Source organism: Crocodylus siamensis, chromosome 1 (genome assembly GCF_052110815.1).
Source record: "Crocodylus siamensis isolate JL-2025a chromosome 1, ASM5211081v1, whole genome shotgun sequence".
Lineage (NCBI taxonomy): Eukaryota > Metazoa > Chordata > Crocodylia > Crocodylidae > Crocodylus > Crocodylus siamensis.
Window position 1 is genome coordinate 160,019,839 of NC_143395.1, and position 15,482 is coordinate 160,035,320.

General features: G+C 41.6%; 1 protein-coding gene across 6 annotated transcripts in view; it reads right to left on the reverse strand.

The window, feature by feature from the left end:
• RBKS (ribokinase) overlaps positions 1-15,482 on the reverse strand; it is a 94,360-nt gene that overhangs the window by 75,326 nt on the left and 3,552 nt on the right. The window contains exons 2-3 of one of the 6 annotated variants that reach the window (XM_090047055.1): positions 12,552-12,701; positions 10,977-11,049 (exon numbers count right to left, since the gene is read on the reverse strand). The exons of 3 other annotated variants lie outside the window; for them this stretch is intronic. The gene's annotated coding sequence lies outside the window, so the exon portion shown is untranslated. The remainder of the gene's footprint in view (positions 1-10,976; positions 11,050-12,551; positions 12,702-15,482) is intronic. 2 more of the 6 variants (XM_090047046.1, XM_090047065.1) reach the window with 2 other exon arrangements.

Here is a 15,482-nt window from a genome sequence, read left to right on the forward strand (position 1 = left end):
TACTTATTTTATATGTTATTTCCTCAAACTTCACTTAGCTCCTCAAACCTTGCCGCACCCTTCAAAGGATCTGGAGGTACCGCAGGGTGCCCTGGCACCCTGGTTAAGAATCACTATGCTGGATCATGCTGCCCCTCACCTGCTGATATTAGATAAAGAAAGTGTGCATCAAGTGCTGATTCCTCTGCTTTTCTGAACAGGCTTCCTGTTCAGATTGGGATTTATTCTAGACATAATTAGGTTCAACCAAAACCAACAACTTCACAGCAGAAGTCAGCTAGTAGCCTTGGTCTTTGAGTTCATGCACACTTTCCAGAGAGCAGATTCCCATGCATCTTCCTGATTTAACAATGACTCTTGTCTCAGGCCATGACTACAAAAAGCGAGCTGCCCTAATACACGAAGCCAACCTCAAAGCAAAAGCTTGAAAGTAACAGAGTCACATAAAGTGGGCACAAACAAGCAGCTGGCAAGGCTGAGATTACACACCAGATTTTACCCAGAGTTAAATTTCCCAGGTTAAGGGAGATTTGCCTTGGTTCAAGGAGTTGATCTATACAGCCACACCTTTTCTCTTCTTTGGGACTGCTTGTGTTCTTCTGGGATAGCCTACATGTGTGTCCATGGCCTCAATCAGGCCTGTGCAAGTGTACATACAGTTCCAAAAGAGGCAACTGAATTGTGCGACTATGAAACCAGGGTAAGTAAGGTAAGAATCCAGGCCTCAGCACTGGAAGCAGCATGGAATAACAAGTGCCTGCAGGAAGCAAACAGCTTGTTGGAGATGGGAAGATAACGTTGATGAAAGTGTGCAGAGTGGAGATCAAAAATCAAGTTAGAACAGCAAATTACAATTAGGTAATTTTACGAACAGGTCAGAAGATTAGACAAAAACATTCAACAAGTTCTAAGCAATCCAATGTAAACAAAACAAAACAAAAATCTCATTTTATTTTCAAAGGATGATTAGTAATCATTGAGAACAATCCCTCACTGTAAATTGTATTCTTATCCTGTGTATTAGATACATTCACAGCGCTGATCTATAAATAGATCTGGAGGTTTCACTTTTACTGAAACAGGTATTCAATCAAAAGAAACATTGTTCTATTGTGATGCTATTATCCTGTCATTTAATTCTGCAATGATCAGTAATTACTGAATTTTGATTTGCATCAGGCAATTTCAACAAGCATTTCAGGCTTCTGTTATGAACAGGCAATGATGAGTAATCTGTATGATTAAGGAACCATATGAGTCCTTGGTTTATTGATGGTGCCACAAAGAATACTCATAATAGCCTAAAAGTGACTGAACAGCTAACGCTACTCAAGAACTAGGCTAAACAAGTGAATTAGAAAAACTGTCACACTGACTTTCGGAACTGTTACATAAAATGTTTTGTAAAGCCATTTACAACTTGAAAACATTCAATTAAATAGCAAATTGGTTTCAATGGTAGACTGGGAACAGGCTACATCTCCAGCCTCTGGAGCAATTTCTGTTTAGCTCTGTGAAGAATACATACAAACTGCACACCAACTATGTATTGAAGTCTTGTGTGTCATAGATTATACAGACCTGCTTTGACATGTATTTTCTGTATTTATTAAATGGGAAATAAAATTATTACATATATAACATATGGGTGTTTCACAAATCTAATAATGGTATGACTTTATGTTTACAGAACACTTTTCATGCTGGAAGAGCCCCAAAGGCTTTAAAGCTACAAATAAAAGAACCAGTTCACTTATCACTGAGCCTATTCTTGGCTAAGAAGCTGGAGGTGTTTAATAATGCAGAGCAACAAAACACACTTTTGGAGACAAGGCAAAGAATATCTGTACGCAAGTGGAACTCTAGGATTAAGCAGAATAAAAGTGTACCCGCTGGAATGTAGCCAATGCAAGGGCTCCAACTCTCTTTTCTACTATGCAAAGTGCCATGAGATTTAAATCAGCTGGCATTTTTTTCAGATAAAATGTCTGATGAAAAATAGCACAGCAAACGTAACAGAGCCCCCTAATACCTTGCTGGGGCACTGGTTCAATATTGACTCAGAGAGGAAAGTGCTACCTCTTCAGTCATGTTGTTTTCCACAGTATTCTGGATTTTCTTTGAAGATCTCCTTTCCAAGAAGTGGTGAGATCATAGCGAGAGACGGAAGGAGAAAGTGGGGGAAAATGTATATTTGCAGTGTTTGCATAAACCATTTTTTTAAATTCATCAAGCTGCACAATTTTTACTTCCAAATAGAGCTGGAAGATTAATTAGCTAATGTGTGTTTAGTGCTTTCAACACGCAAGTGCTATCCATTAAGTATTATTAAATAAATGAGTACAGTACACAGCTTTTCAGTTGTGCAGAGGAAAAAATCCCTGTTGAATAGCAACACTTTTTTGAAAAATTACTAACTTGTTTGTATGTTTGAGAGGGAAAGAGTGCAAAAGGCTGGAAAACACTTAACAAGCTTTTTTTCTACAAAAATTTTCTTCACCAGCATCTCACATCACAGAGGAAAATAGAATTTGCATGGCCAATTAGATCTGCCTTTATTTAAATGAAACACCAATTGTGCACCCTTCCCACCCCCAAAAATTCAGGCACTCTCTTTGAGTAAGAAAGGGACTAATAGTGGTTAGTCGACTGACAAGCTATGACCCCTATTTATTAGGCTATTACCTTATTGCTGCACTTGCTTACAGACAGACTAGGAAGCAGGGACTGTCTTTGCTGTGTATTTGTAAAGTGCCTAGGCACAATGGGAAATTGGCCTCTAGGCACCACTTCAGTATAAATAACAGAACAAGCAGACAGGCAGAATATAAAAGTATGGTGTTAATAGTACTATAATAGCTAGAATCTAGTCCTAACTCTGCTCTTTCAAGGCACTCTGATGGAGCAAAAGGAACAAATTGGGCTGTATCCTCCCTACTTGGAATTCCCCATCATGGGGTGAATCAGATTAGACTCATCGTAGCAGCTTTGTCTCAGTGTAGTTCAGAGTTCCACTAAGTTAAGCTCTGCACAAGCAAATAGGAAGACACAGTCTTGTCCCCTAATGAAAAATAGTAGCCCAATAATGGCAAAAAAGGCCCAGCACCTTGTGTTTTGAGTACCTCAGTTTCAAAAGATCTAAAGAGGAGTTCTGAGGGTTGGAGGTTTTTTCTTTGCCTTCCTCTGTAGTATGAGTCATGCTCCACTTCCTAGGAACGCCCGAGCATATTTTACCTACCAAGTTCCCTGACTACAGTGATCAAGACACTGGTGCCAGAGTGGTCGAGGCACTAGTTTGCTCTTTAACTGAGTCCTTTTTGGATGTGATGTGTGAGAAGGGTCAGAGTAGGTCTTCCTGTAGACTCTTTTGAACTGTGAATGCAGGGGACTAAATTTGATGGCCTGGAAGGTCAGTGCCAGGCATTACATTCCTATGAGAATGTGCTGTAGGAAACAATCGTTTGTCAGCCGAAGCATAGACAAAGGGATGACAATTCTTTTCAAAATCCAATTACTATGATACACTCTTGTCTTATCCCTTCAAATAATCTGCCATCCACACCTTACAGAACAGTTAAGAGTTTCCCTATGCCTATGGTATGGGGGGATTAGGGATTTCTGTTCAGCATCTCCAGGTAGCCTGATGCAGTCATTAAACTTTTGACTCTACCTTAAAGCCCTGCACTTTCATTTGGTCTCCAGTAAGCAACCCCAGTTTATTTAGCTTTCTTAGACCTGGCTGACATTATTCATTGTGGGTAGGCTTTTCGGGAGATCCTCCCACTATAAACTGGAAAACAAATTAGCTATAATCTTTTACTTACATTACATTTATTAAGGGTAAAATTCATTACATGCACAAGATGGTGCAAGCCTATGCAAAACTTTAACTTGCTTTTGGTTCTTAAAACTAGGCTCAAGTAGAACTTAAATGAAGCTTAGTTGTTGTCGGCCCTCTGTGCAGATATGATCATCACTCAGAAAGATCTGAAAGGTTGCAGGGGAAAAAAAAATCTCAAGGTAATTTGCTTCACAGTAAATTTTCTCCACAAATGTAATGCCCTTAGACATTTTCAGAAGTGTGCCATGGTGGTACTTACATGAAAAGAGGATGTCACCAGAGGCCAAAATTCCTGGATTATAATAAGAATGCTCAACATTCAAAACAAAAATAATTATTTATTTGATTAACTGCAAAAAAGGAAAAAACACAACCAACCAACCAAACAAACCAAGCTTTGCTATGAAAAGCAAACTAGTACTTTGCCTTTTACGACTACTAAGAAACATTTCTGAAGTGGGTGGGCACAGCATTGATGCTATCAGAACATGTGGAATGTCTAAGCGTTCTGTAGTCAAGGCTATAGGAGTCCTATTTTTTTTTAATTTCCTATGTACAAATGTTTAAGACTCAGCAAACATTCCATTACTCTTACCAAACATCAATCTTGTATTTTAAAAAACTGTGGAAATTTTCAAAATTACCATTCTATTTCCCTCCCATGTTGTTGTTCAGTGATGTCTCTGGCGATTACATTATTTTTAGAACTGCAATTATGTTATTTTTTAAAGTGGATCTGATTGCAGTCTTAGCACAGAGCACCTCTTAGATATATCCAGTTTGCCCAGCATTGAAGGAGACTGCCTGCCTGCTTCTATGTTGTGAAGAATATTATACCATGATAGAATATTAAGGGTAGACTGGAAAAAGCCCCAGACAACCCACCCAAACGCTAACCTTTATGCCCTGAAGGATAAATTAAGGGAAACAAGATATATTTGGGCGTGAACGTCTTCTAAAATAATTTAAGAGGTGATTTAATGGTAAATATGTTAGAAAGTGGGAACAAGGTGTTTGATGGTTAGGTTAGGATTTCTGCAAATGAGAATTCCTGCTTTGTATTCCCTTCTCTATTATAGCTGTGTTTTATGATCTGGTTACCTCCCTGAAACACTCTACAGCCCAGTTTCACTACCATTAAACAATCGTTACAGACCACAAGTAAAACACTTATGAAACACAGCAGCAAATACCAAGAATATTTTGACAATATTTGCTCTTTGAGATTCTTACATGAGAGGTACTATTTAATTCTTAAATATGGAGCGGGGGCTTATACATGCTCAACCGCTTTAGTATAAAATTTTGTCAAGTAAATCTTGTTCCCACTTTTTCCACTCTCCAGCTCTTTAAAATCAAGGCTGAAAATTAAACACACGGTTAAGTATCTCGAATTTCTACAAAAAACACATTTTGTTTTATGAAAGTTACAAGCTGTAGTCACCAAACTAAGATGCTGTCACTACCTAGTCATCTACTTCAAAAAACTAAGATTAGTAGGAGGAAATATGGCTCACTGCAAATATTAATCATTTTCTCCAGTGACTTGTTGCTCTGAAATTATCAACGCAACACAAGGAGGATTCTGGTGAGTATATAATATTTCATTAGGCTCAGCTGAAGAGTACTTTTAAAGGGTCTACATCTGAATTGTAAATTACTAGACTGAACAATTTTTAGTCCAGATTATATTCAATCAACACATTGCAGGGATAATAAAGGATAATTAACGCATTTAAGTAAAGACTGCCAAACTCTTAACATCTCCACAAGAAACTAACCCATCTTTGACTCAGTAGTGAGAAGAGAGCTGTCTTTGATAATTATTTCATACTATTGCATGTGGTCTGTCAAAGTCTAGGCCTGGAATTACTTCACTCCAGAATAAATGCAATGGGATAGTATCCATTATCAAAAAGGGAATACCATGATAAAAATCACCCGCCTCTGACAAGCAGGAAGCTTTTCTAGCTGAGTCCCTTTATTTTCTTCACTATCAAAGCTTCAATTAAAAAAAGTAAAAGATTATATCCTTAGCCCTCAGAACTCCAAAGATAACCCTTAAATCTGGAAGTCATATAAATCGATGCAACGATGCCTTGGGAGGCCTGCTGACAGAAGTCTGAAGATCACAGTTCAAGGACTAGGATTTTTCCAAACTCCAGTAGAGCAAAAACTGGCCAGGTCTTGATTGTTTTCACAGCTTCTATGTAGAACATTACAGGCAACAGTGAAACTGAAAAGAAACAGGCTCATTTCACTCTCTTGCTCTACTGGATAACATCATGAGCAACAGTGATAACAGGCATATATTAATGCTGTTCACCAGGATGAAGGAAGCCTTGTCCCTTTAGGTGGGGCTTCTCACATGAGCATCAAACCTAAATCAGTCACACCCTGCCCCTCCTTGCCTTTCCAATTCATTTTTTGACAAGCAGGTTTAGTTCTTTGTCTGCTAGGTATCTGTTAAAACAATTAAAGCTATAGGCGTATGAATGGACAACGGGGAGGATGGCTAGGATAGCAAGAGATGAAGGCTTAAATTAGCAAAGTGAAAATACAGTAATGAGAAGGCAGGAGAGTTATTTTGGGGAACGTGAGAGGTGAGGATAAAAGCAGAGACAGAAAATATGTAGGAAGAGGGAGAGAACACAATATAGAAAGGGTGTTGAGGAAAATAAAGAAAAGAGGAAACTGAAGGTGATTCAGGAAGCTACATCATGATCTATTACAGGAAACAAAGGAGAAAAAAAGTGAGATAAACAGGGACTGAAAATACCATAAAATCAAGAGCAAGGTAGTAAGTTATCTTTAAACTGTTGACTAGAAAGGTGCTTTACTGTATGTTACAGTTACCGGTACCATGGTTCTTGTTCCATTAAGTTATGAACAATGCGAGTGTGTAGGCATGGGCTTGATGATGTGGCAGGAGAGGTATTTTTCACCTTGGACTAGTGAGCCAAATAATTTAATCTGACAAGTTCTCAGTAAATTTTTCAAACTTTGTATAGATACCATGGTCCTCATAGAAAATCAGCAGTAACCCATAATAATGAAACCAAAGAGGAACTCTCCCTGCTGTGAACAAATAGTAGACCACTGGAGTCCAAAGTACTTACCATCAGTGGCAGATGTCATTATTACACTCACTGAGGGTCAAATCCAGATATAGAAATAATGAAAAAAAATAAATCTGAAACTGGAAGTTCATGTCTGATGATGATACAGAAAGCACATGCTATCCTAGGTCAGTGCTACCTCCTACTTCCAAAATATGCTTCAGCAGAAATAAACTTAATTCTGCAAAAATATCCTAATCCTTCATTTATGCAGCAAATTGGTGAAAAACTGCATTCTAGTGTTGTCTGTGTAAATAAGGAAATACACACTAGGCTAAGAAGGAAACACTGGAAGTCAGTATTAAATAACTTGCTGTATGCTGATAAAGGAGCTAACGATTACAATTTTTTTCTTTTTAAAACCCGGATTAGTAAACAGCTATAAAAGAAGTTCCAACAGTTCCTAAAGGCAGTGTCATATATATGCCTGCCTAGAGTGTTTTATACAAATTTGTTGCCATCAGCTCTGTAAGATGATTTTTACTACAGTCTTCGATTTGAGCCAGCAGCTCTTTACTGTCATGAGCACTAAAATCCACTGAATGCTAGTAAAGATATTTATGTCCAGAGATGCATCTTGGAAGAGGGCTATTTCCATTAATGGTAGCTACTGTAAGCAATTTATAAACAAGACAAAGGAACTATTATTCATAATGTTCTGCATCTCATAAAGGGAAAAATACAATGTGCTCAGAGCCATCTCTAATACATAAGAGCACAATTTTGTCAGGGATATGCTGTGGATATTTTATCAAGGGGTTCCCATAAAAAAAAATCTCCCTTAAACTGATAGACAAAGTATGGTAGGGGTGTGTTTCTAAACAGAAAGCATGAAGGAATATATTTATTTAGATAAAAATATTTTAGGAAATCAGTAAGTCACTACCAGATAAAAACAAGTAGGTGCCACGTGGCAGAAATGCTTCTGTTGTGACTATTCTGTGTATTACCAGCAGACAACAGTGTTGATTTGTGACATTTGGGACAAAGCAGATACTTTTGGGGGGGTTCTGGGACACACTTCTTGAGCTCCAAAGGCCCAAGTCAGACACTGACTGCCTGGATTCTTGCTGCCTGCTGCTGCACAGAAAATCAGGAATCTATACTGAAAGGTGAGAGCAATATTCTGTAGAAGATGGTGCTATACAGATAAGCAGTTAATACACAGTGATGTATGGGTCATTGTGGAAAAATGGCATGCTTCAGCAGCAAAAAGGGAACTGGCACAAAATCTTAACCTGTGATGTTAGCCAAGAAAATGAGAATTGTTTGGATGGAAACTCATTTACCAGAATTTTGCATTTTGGCACTACTTAATGATTTTCCTTTTTTTTTTTTTCCTCCCAACCTGGGATACTGTTGTGAACATCAACATACTCAGTCTCCACCAGAAACATACAGTGTTCTCTTCTTTAACAGTCTCATTCCAGTGCTGCAAAAATAAAACCCATTTTTGTCTCCAGGAACTTTATTTAACAGTAGGACAAGCCATTTGTTTAAACAGTTTTTTAATGACAGTTTCTGGATGTCCCTAACAATCCCAATTTAAGTGCAAATGTAAAGTTTACATATGTAGTTAGGAGGCATAATTATAAAGTTTTTCTTTCAAATTCACTAATCCAAGTTATTTAGACAAATTAAAAGCTAAGAGATTAATTTAATATGCTAGTTAAAATAAATGAAAATCAGCTACAATTCCCCTCCCCACCCAAATTTTAGGATCTACCCTGTGCTTTTTTTTATTTAATAAAGCCTCTAGCTGAATTCTCAAGCCACGTACCCAACTTTTGTTCTTTTCTGCCACAAAACATTTTCCCCATATGTCATCTTGATGTGTGGATGTGTTAATTTCCAGTGTTATTTCTGTGCCATCCCTTTCCCCTCCTTTTTACTACAGTGAAGTCACCTAGTCCTTCACCTACTTGGTTTTTAAGACTTGTGCAGTTTTTCAGGAAAGAAATATGTTATGCTTCAAATTCACAGTTTTAAATGTCTGGTTTTCATCCATATTGTTAGCAGTTGTTGTGACATTTAATCATGGATTTTCACTTAGCTAATTTTCTTTTAACATTAGAAGGTTGCAACTGGCCTCTGCTGAGACCAACCTGGAGGAAAACACATCCCACAAGATTAAAGGCATAAAGAGACTGCATTATTGAAAATTGGCAAGCATGGCACCAATTAAAGAGGGTCAAAAAGAATGATGGGTATGGTATAACTGGGGTTTTTTTGCAACTAAAACAATATTTTGTGATATATTTATTAAGCACTGGCCTCCTTCAAAGGGGAAAAAAAGCAGCATAGTGTGACTGGAAAATCATGATGTCTTAAGCCAAGGCATTAGAGAAGTGGCTCTGGATAATGCAGAGCATAAGAGGTACTGTACTGTGTCAAACAAGTATGCTCTCTCATCATGTAAAGAGCAAACTGGAAGGGTTAATTTTGTTCTCCTATTTAAAAGAAATGTAGCTTATTACCTGCAAGGATCAAAAAGTTTCTTAATTCATTTATTCCATTACTCTGGTGAAGTCTCTTGAGACATAAGCAATAGTTTCCCTGCCTCATGTAGACTTACTTTAAAAGCCTGGTAAACACAAGCTTTATCTCACAAACCATAATTTTTAATTGCTAACACACTTAGGAAGGGCATAATCCTCTACTGATGACATCATGGTCTATTGCCATGGAAATGACTGTGGTATCACAAACACAGGTTTCTAGTGACTTCACCTTAGTAAAAAGAAGGGAAAAATGGGTGGCACAGAAATAACAGTGGAAATAAACACATATTCACAAAATGCTGTGTGACAAAAAAAAAAAGAAAGGCTGGAAACCTAAAGCTACAGGTATAACTGACCATGAGAGATGTTCTCCAGCTCCAAGGTACAACAGCATGAATGACTGTTACTTCTGTAGATCCATGTGTGGACATAGCTCTTTACAATTAATTTATTTTATCAATCAGATATGCAGTCCTTCCCATGAAGGGCTTATGGGGTAGGAGCATTATCAAAATACAGCTACCAGAGTTGGGATGTTTCATGGAACAAACAAGCTTTTAGATGTTTTTAAGTAGTAGGAGAAGCAGGAGCCTAGGACTGCTTCAAGCACAAAAGACAATGTGAAGTAAGGAACAGCTTTCTAAGGAGCTTAATCCTGAATAGTGCTGAGCATCCTGGCCCCAACCCTGCAATGCACATGAGCATTGCTTAGCTTCCAGCTATTAACTAGTCCAAAATGAGCCTGAGAGGTCAGGGGTTGCCTATAAAAATACGATGGTTTGCTTCAGAGGGCTAATGAGCTCAATACTATGCAGGTTTATCATGGAGATGAAGGACAGAAGACTGAGCACAGCACAGGGAGTGGAGTAACGGAGTAAAAGAGATTGACCTTACTTTAATAGTGCCTTTTACCCTGCATCACCAACCTTTTTTTTAGAGCTGAGAAAGGGCACTTTGTGCCTGAAGTCTTGTCTAGTATCTTGCCCAACTATATGGCTGGTCTAATAGAAGACATTACCAACCATACCTCACTTCTCACATATTTTCTGGATCATCACAGATCCAACACTATGACTCTAGTATGTGAGTAAGAACCACAATATGTATATATGTTTTTATAAATACAGACCACTGATCATGGGAACACACACTCTGCAGCAGCTTAGGGCAAGAAACAAGTACACTAAAAGAAAAGGCAGGGGCGATGTTAGTGAAATATAAACTATTAAGCAGTATCCTGTTGTACATTGTTGTTAGAAGACACTGTATGGTCAGCTTCACTTTTACATTTCCTATTTTAGTAAGTAAGTGTTATGGCAAGAGCCAGGAGAAATATAGGAAAGCATTGACGTGGTACATCCTGCACAATACCAGTATTCCTTAGGTATGACCCATAACAGGTTTCTTATACTAGACAACACCTTCTCTTAGAGCAGTGGGGCCAACTTTTTTGGCAAGCATGACACAAAATGGACTACACTCTTCCTCAGTGCCACTCCAATCCTTTTACCTTACCTGGTACACAGAGTAATTCATGAATTCATGAATCCACTTGTTGCACCCATGCTGCAGGTTGGCCACCCCTGTGCTGGAAGCACAAATCACAAACAGCTCACATTTGTTCAATTCTCACAGTAAGGCCACTAATCTAGGGTTTACTATAAACCCAGACTGTCCTTTTTTGGGGGGCTTCCCATCTCTGTCCAGGCAGGTTTTTAAAATATCAACAAAAATCTGGGATTCTGCTCTGCTTCTGTTCAGCATTGAAGTTTTTCTCTGAACTTTCTGGCTTGCCCCAGCAAAGAGCTGTTTGGGGTGGGTGGAGCAAGGGAGGGCGATTTGGAGGCAGGGGCTTCATGTGCATCTGTCCTGGCAGTTGCAGGCAGGTAAGTCTATGGGAGTCAGGGGTTGGAGGGCCAGGGATTGCGTACTATTGGGGAGGGGTGCGCGCGTGCACGCACGCACGTGTGTATGCGTGTGCGCAAGTGGGGTCAGTGCCTGCTGGCACTGGGGGAATCTGTCTGGGCACTGGGGGTGCAGCAGGGCAGGGAGGTGATAGGGATGCCTGCCTATTCAACGGGAGAAGGGGCTGGGAGGTGCTTTGGGGGCAGCAAGGAGCTGCGTGGGCAGCAGGGTTAGAAGGGGCAGGAGCCTGTGTGTCAGGAGTGAGGGGCACTGGCAGGGCTAGGAGGGCTGGGAGTGAGAGGCACCGGGGGGCAGGGGACTGTGGGTCAGGAGCATGAGGCACTGGGAGGGCAGGAGGCTGCAGGTCAGGAGTGCGGAGCAGCAGCAGGGATGGGGAGGCTTGGGAGTGGGGGGCAGGGCAAGGGCATATCACTGCCCTCCCCACCTCCCATCATATGACACCCCCCCCCACATTTTTGAAACTGGAAAATATGATAGCCCTAACTAATCACTTTTCTACTCACTATAAAGCCCACCTTTGCATCCAGCCTTGTGTATTAAGACAAGAACTAGCCAGCCAGGCCTCTTTTCCCTTTATATTTTAATAATTTAAAAAATAATTTTTGGTAAGTGAAATCTCTTCAGCTTTCTTTGCTTCCCAAATATCAGATCTACGATTTTAATGAGGGGATCATTGTAAAGCAAGGTTTTCATCTGTAACACAATTTCAGGCAAGAATCCAGCAGAGAGGCTAATATGCTGATGGCCCAATCCAATGACAATTCAAGTTAGGGAAAAGATTTTAATACTTTTAAATGGACTTTGATTAGCCAAAACAGGTTTCAGTATTCAAAAGCTGAATGTGAAAGGGACCTACTTTTTTGTAGTTCCTATTATGCAGCCCATTTTATTGTTTTTCACCCTTTCCTCATATAGGGCCCTCAAATCATGTCCTCCCTCCTTCCTACCAAGGATGGGCAAGAGTGAGACAGCTTCTGGAGCTCATCCATGCCAGGTTTAGGTCCTCTAAAAGAATCAGTGCAGAGCAGCACAACACTGAGCCTGAGTATACTACGTTTACTTTGCATGCAAAACCTTCCTGGGTCAGGGAGAATGACATGGGAAGAGTCCAAGCTCTGAAATCAAGCCCAGATTTCTCATAATTATGAAAACCAAACTACTCACAGATGACACACACTCTCATGCCTTGCTGCCTTCTCTGGATCCAGCAAAATAAATCTCTCAACTGGACCACGCTTGCACTCCCTTCACAGTTGTGCTTTTCCAATGATGCTGGCAAAAGTAATTGGAACTGACTTGAAGTAGGGGCGGCTGCTGCAAGAGAAGCATTACTGTATGACACTACATAAGCAAAATTGGTCTAGAGCAGGGGCAGGCAATTATTTCAGGCAGAGGGCCACTTGACAAGTTTTGACGAGCTGATGGGGGCCATATAGGTAGCCCCACTCCTTGACAGTTGCCCTGCCCCCTGGTTGGCACATTGGGACCAGAAGTTCTGCCTCTTAACCCCTGACCTTTGCCTCCAGAAGTCCCTACCCTTGCTCTCCCCCATTCCACCCCAATACTTCTTTTGGGGGGTGGGGGATTGCCATCTTAGAACCAGAAAAAAACCAATCATACACTAGAAGTCAAACAGCTATTATAATACATTTTAATTTTATTGCAAAAAAAATATCATAAGTTGTGACTGTGTACTGTATATAGAAGGGATTACATAATAACTCAAAAATAAAGTGTCACTCTTTCATATTGTTATATGTGTGTGTATGGTGTGGGGGAGTGTGTGGAAGGGTTGTGAGGGTGTGTGGCTGTGGGGGGAGTATAGGTTATGTTGGGGTGTATGTATATGTTGATAGGGGTTGTGGGGTCAGGGTGTGGGTGTGAGGGAGGATGGGGAGTGTAGAGACCCCCCACATACTCCCCCCATGGCATGCAGCCCCCACTGCCAGCAGCAGCAGCAGGCAGAAAGGTCAAGACTCTCATGCCCAGCGCAGGTACAGCTCTGGCCAGTGCTGCACGGGGGGAAGGAAGGCCTGTCACCAGGGCTCTGTGCCATGCGCCTGCAGCTTCAGCACTGCAGGTAAGCCCTGCACTGGAGCTTGCTGCCTTCCTCACTCCCTGCTGTGCAGGTCCCTGCACTGCCAGGAGTAGAGGAAACCCCACCCCCTGCTTCCTCATGGAGTCCAGTGCAGAGCTTCCCTGCTGCGAGTGTGGAACTGCAGGCGTGCAGCATGGAGTCCCTGCGATAGAGGTGGCCAGTGCTGTGGTGGAGGCAAGGAGCGCACCCCTGCAGCATGCCCAGTCACCTCTATCACACAGTGGGGGCTCTGCGCCTGCAACTCCACACTTGAAGTGGAGAAGCCCTGCGTTGGACTCTGCAGGCAAGCAGGGGCAGGGCTCCCTCCACTCTGGGCAGAGTGTAGAGACCTGCATAGTAGGGAGCAGGGGAGGCAGCAGGCTCCAGCGTGGGCCTTCCCCCGCTGCAAGTTTTGGAGCTGCAGTCATGTGGCGATAGGGCAGGCTCTCCTCCCTTCCCCTGTGCAGCACTGGCCAGAGCCATGCATGTGCCAGGCATGAGTGCCCTGACCTCCCTGCCTGCTGCAGGGCTGCACACCATGGGGGAGAGTATGTGTGTGGGGGGTCCTTAAACCCCCCACCTTCACCATGTCCAGATGAGCTCTGTGCTCCAGCTACCCCTCTGGGTGCAGGCACCATGCTACACTCCCACTTCTGTCCAGCTGCAACTCCTCCCACCCACCCCCCACACACACTTCCCTACCTGCTCCCTCGAGTGAGTAGGTTCCAGATGCAGCAGCAGCCCTGCCCAGAAGCTGCTGGCTGGGCAGAATCCTTCCCCCAAGCGGGTGGGAGCAAGGCCTAATAGGGTATATGTTGGCACGTTATACACATAGATGCCTCACTCCCACCCCTGGAGGCAGAAGGTCTGGGTGGGGTGCAATTTGTTGGGGGGCCCCACGGGCTGAATGAAAGTACCTGGCAGGCTGGATCTGGCCTACATGCCATATTTTGCCCACCCCTGGTCTAGAGGATCATGGAACATTCGTCTTTGCTGCTGGGGGCACTAGGATGGAAGCACAGAAATAATTAAACTAAGGAAAGAGATTTGTGATGAGAAACTGCATGTGTGTGTGCCTGAGCTGGTAGAAATGAGAATACACAGAAAAGATGCACCTAGAAACAAAGCAGAGAATGAGAAGAAATATAAAAGCACAAGAGTTTATTTCCATTTGGAAGAAAAGATGAGGAAATCATCTCTATTGTCCCACAGAAAGAAGGGATATTAAAACCCTAACTCAAGAGGTACTACATTATCTACTTGTAAAATTTTTAACCAAAATAAACTTGGAATAGAGGACTTTTCATACCAGAACAGGCTAACAAACTATTTACATTACTGTCTTGATCGATAGTGGTTAGCGTGGGAGAGTTAACACTAAGGCGAAACAGCAGAGCTCTGCCAATGCACTCCAGCAGAGAATCTAGCCCTTTATTAGAAAGACAAACTTCAGCAGCATTTCCAAAGTTTAGAGATAACAGAGAATTGAGCATTCTATTCCAAGCAGATACTATCCATCCAGCATCTGTTCCACACAAGGCTTCACAGTGTGCTTGGAGGTTAATCCTGCATGTGCATTTATTACCACCGACCATTCTGCTTTGGTGGCAGGCTGCTCTGTAGCTTGACACTTTCTATCATTTTTTTTCTCCCATGCCTTCAGTCAGTCAGCTTGTTGCAATAATTAATAGTGGCTCTAGCAGGGGGCTGAGAGCCAGGGCTCGTAGATCCAGGAGGACATTCAGAAGGGTGAAAGAGGGTGTAGGGTCAGAGGGAGGGAGGGGGTGGTCAGAATAAACTAAGATTTCAAATTCTAACAGCCCAACATGAAAACAGTTTTCTAGTTAGATGCTTTGGTCTGATGTCCTCAAATACATCAAGATGGTGTATTACTGCTGCTGTGATTGTCCAAAGGCATTTTTCTCCATTCTGCTTCTGCTGTTTTGGACCATTGTGCCAAAGTTTCTCTCGTCTATTTTAATTGTTTCAGTGTGTCTGACTCTTACTGGTTTATATGT